The 3879-nt window shown below is 40.8% G+C and overlaps 1 non-coding gene across 1 annotated transcript; it reads right to left on the bottom strand.

Moving 5' to 3' along the window:
• Nucleotides 1–1372: 1372 nt before the first annotated feature.
• Nucleotides 1373–1478, bottom strand: LOC118477321. Its single transcript, XR_004858291.1, has one exon. It is a non-coding gene; the product is annotated as a U6 spliceosomal RNA (small nuclear RNA).
• Nucleotides 1479–3879: the final 2401 nt, after the last annotated feature.

Below are 3879 nucleotides of genomic sequence, written 5' to 3'. Positions count from 1 at the left end.
GGGAGAGAGAAATAGATTTTAGTTTTAGTGAGACTGTTACGGCACTTGCCACACAATAAGGTTATACACAGGGTCATCCAAAAAAGCAACAAACTGAACAACGTTTTTTTTCCCCAAAATATCTTGCACAAAATGTGTACTAGCATGTTTTAATTTGAAACAGATCCATCCAAAAAGAATTTATTTAAGATAAATTCATAGGGAAAAAAATTTTGTTTTCGAAAAAGGAAATGGCTTTTATTAAAACAAAAACACCTATAAATGCAAAATGTACCAATTGAAAAAATCTTGTAAGGAGAGTCACGAAATGATTGGTTTATTTTTTTCATTTCTTTTTCTTTATAAAATCTAATTTTTCGGTCTCTGTAACATTTAAACAATATTTCTTTTCTCTTACAGAGTTTTTAAAAAATTTGTAAAATTCTGGAATTTCGAAAACATGTGCTCTATAATTATGTCCTCCTTTGGACTCGACATATTTTAACGCGTCGATCGTAATGTTAAGTTGTGGCCAAAAACAAGGATCCACCCGACCACGAGTACTCAAAGCCACACTCACTGTACACTTACAGTATGGAGTTATTTCTAGAGATCATAGGGGGTAGGGTTAGGTTGTCCAAAAAGACAGCATTTGTGGAGTTAACATTCATTATCCTGAAAGGTAAATATGGGTTTTGCTAAGGAACCAAATGTCATAGAGGGAATGTTCACGTTTTTCAAAACGATGAAGGAATCATGAATACATTGCTATCCTTTGAACCATGTCAGCTTTGCCATCAGGAAAATGGTACAGTCACGTCTGTAACAGCAAGTCCTTGATGATGACATTGTCTACGAACAGACGTCTCACGGGGCTCATCTACTGAGCGCTGCACCCTTGTGATGTTTACTTCACTTTTCCGATCCAGCGGCCATCTGAGTTCTAGCCTTTAGGCCTGTCGATAAGGCAAAGCATTTGTATAAAGTATTTCCGATATCTGTAGAGACAGGTAGGTAGCTGATACGCAGGTCGCAAAGTGCAGGGCAGGTAAAGAGATGGTGTGATACTCTTTCATCCAGGCAGTCACACAACGGGCAGTCCGGTGGGGTATCCTTGCGGATCCTATTTAGGCAGGAATTCAGTGAGATGTGTTGTGCTCGCAGGCGAAATAATATGGTGACCTTTTCTCTGCTACTTGGGGAATTTAGTGCATCTTTTGAGTTGGGAGCAGTCATGTGTGCAAATACAGCTCTTCCAGTTTTTCCCATTGCCCATCCATTCAGCCACTGTTCCTTGGTGTTGCATTTGATGATGTTCTTGACTGTCTGTTGTGATACTGGGTTTTGGGGCTGTGCTTATGATGCTCCCTTCTTGGCAAGGGCGTCTGCTCTGAAAAATATGGAACGTTTCATGAATTTGTGTGTCATCCTTGCGCAGGGGCCATGCTAATCTTCTCTGTAACGTTCCAATTTTAGGATATGTACTGCGTGAACAGTACGCGACGTTTAAAGGGGTGCGAACGGTTTGTGTTCGACCTGCAGCGGTAATTTTGTCTAAGAATTCTTTAGTTCTGGCTCTCTACAGGTCCTAACAGATGAACTGTTTCGCCCTTGACATAAAATGATGTTTAGTTGGGTTTTTTAAAGACCCTGTAAGCGCCGAAGATTAAAAGCTGTACAAGAGAGTAACAAACACAAGATAGAATGAGGAGGTGGGATCAGGACGACAGATGTATGTTAGGAAAGAAGATACACAAGAGCACCCGCCAACCACCCACAGAGAAAAAGAAGATTGTTGTTCATTGTGCTAAAATATTGATTTCAGTTTGCATGTGTGTCTTAGAAAGTTGTTGTAAGTACCAGCCCTTTTTTAGTGTGAGATATACCTTATATGTAGGTCGGCGGGCTTTACTGTTAATGTGCGTTCAAATGAGTGAAATGTACGTATTTCTGTATGTTGTGTTTGCAAGCGTAAGGGTAGGAATGTGAAGTCTATACTGTAAAAACGCGTTTTGCTGGTCCTGGATTATTGCGTTAAGTGTCTTATACTCTGGTAGGAGTATAACAAATTATCATGTGGGTTTTTAAAAACAGTATCTGAGAAGAGAAATGAGTGGAAAACCATGATCATCGATGCCTGTTTCAGATTTGGAACTTCCTGATGATGATAAGCTTTTTATACGACAACGTTAATAAGCATTATACAGGATTTGGTCCGCCCAGGGGATTATTATTTTAAAAATGATTTGAGAACGGATGAGACAAACTTACTGAACTAAGCAAAAGCAACAAACAAACAAACAAAAAACAAAAACAAAAAGAAAAACAAAAAGAACAAAACAAAAATTAAAACCGCAAAAGTCTAGAAATGTGCAGCACTGCGAAGGTACTCTATTGAAACAGAATTTAATATGAATTGAAGAATGGAGGCCTGCTATAGGCTTTTATCGTTATTTCTGCTCCGCATTAAGCTAGATGTGACCTGGGAATTGACTCCCATCTCAGAGAGTTTCAAGGCAGGTAATTTTGATGAGTGTGGATAGAGAGCTTAACCCTATCCGTACGTCGTGTTTTACTATTGTATCCATACGACGTGGGGAACTCTTGTGTCATCACTTAACCCTATCCGTACGTCGTGTTTTACTATCGTATCCATACGACGTGGGGAACTCTGTGTCACCACTTTCCAAAGAGAACATTTCCTCGCCAATACGATCTGTACACTTTGCATAGCTGTCTGTCAAAATGATTTATTTTTTAGAAATACCGAAAGTTTCAAAGAGACATTCGCTCTAAATCTAGAAGTATATTAAAATGTGAACAATACAACCCAGGGGGTACAAAATGACCCCCGGCCTACGGATAGGGTTAAAGAAAAAAATCTTCCCAGCTATCCATAGACTAAGAACGTCTCACTATCCTTGTCGTTGGATTTATTACTGGGCACTTTACCAATAGGCTTGAAACTAGATCAATATTATAGTGTTAAGACATTATGTATAATACGGGGTGCCCTCTACGGCTGTATCAAGCCGATCGCCGATCGCCCGACTCGGTCGCTTGAAACTGGAAACAAACACGTTTGTTTTTTAGGCGAGCAAGTCGGGCGATCGGCCCGATCCCATCGTAGTGGGCACCCCGTATAACGCATCACTGTCGAACCTGCTGTAACAGCCTCCTGTATAAGATAATCAGCTGTACAAACGGCCACCTTCAATTTCTTCCCTTCGGGATTTTTATTTTTTAAATATCATATTATACACTGTGTAAGATAGTCGCCTATATAAGGCGGCCATGTCCCTCTGCAATAAATGGGTGGCCGTCTTACACAATGTCAACTGTAAATGTAGCTCGCAGCTTCTTTGTAGTAACGTTCTCGGAGGCCCCGGTCAAGAAGCCGTGGAAAGTGTGCGTCAATATTGACCTATAAGGCGCGGATCCTTACCTCACAATGTATTCTGAAATATAGAGAGCGTGTGCCAAGAGGAACCCACGGAAAGAGGAGGGTACATGGATTACAATTACGTTATATTATCATTATATTCGGACAATGGTTTATGGCGCTTATAAATGAGCGCGCGGGACACATCATACATTTTTCAGTTAGTAGGAGATTTTGAATTTTGCCCGGGTGGTGACCGAAACCTACTCTTATTAATTTTAGGACCACCAAGGGATCTTTAACGTTCGCAACTTGCACACAAATCCTCCGAGATTTTTCGCCGTTATCGGAGAAGGCTAGGTGTTAGATCTTACCTACCATAAGATCAGGGGTATGGATAAAAGACAGCAGTGAGGAGTCGAGTAGTAGCATTTAAAAGGCTGCAGAAAAAGTCAAGAGCCCAGAGGAGGGGGCAAAATGGAGGGAGAGGGGGCAGAAACAGGAGACGAAAGCAGCCA

The sequence above is a fragment of the Aplysia californica genome, unplaced genomic scaffold (genome assembly GCF_000002075.1).
Source record: "Aplysia californica isolate F4 #8 unplaced genomic scaffold, AplCal3.0 scaffold00064, whole genome shotgun sequence".
Taxonomy (NCBI): Eukaryota; Metazoa; Mollusca; class Gastropoda; order Aplysiida; family Aplysiidae; genus Aplysia; species Aplysia californica.
The sequence above is the reverse complement of the archived record's forward strand: the minus strand, read 5'-3'. Positions and strand labels throughout refer to the sequence as shown.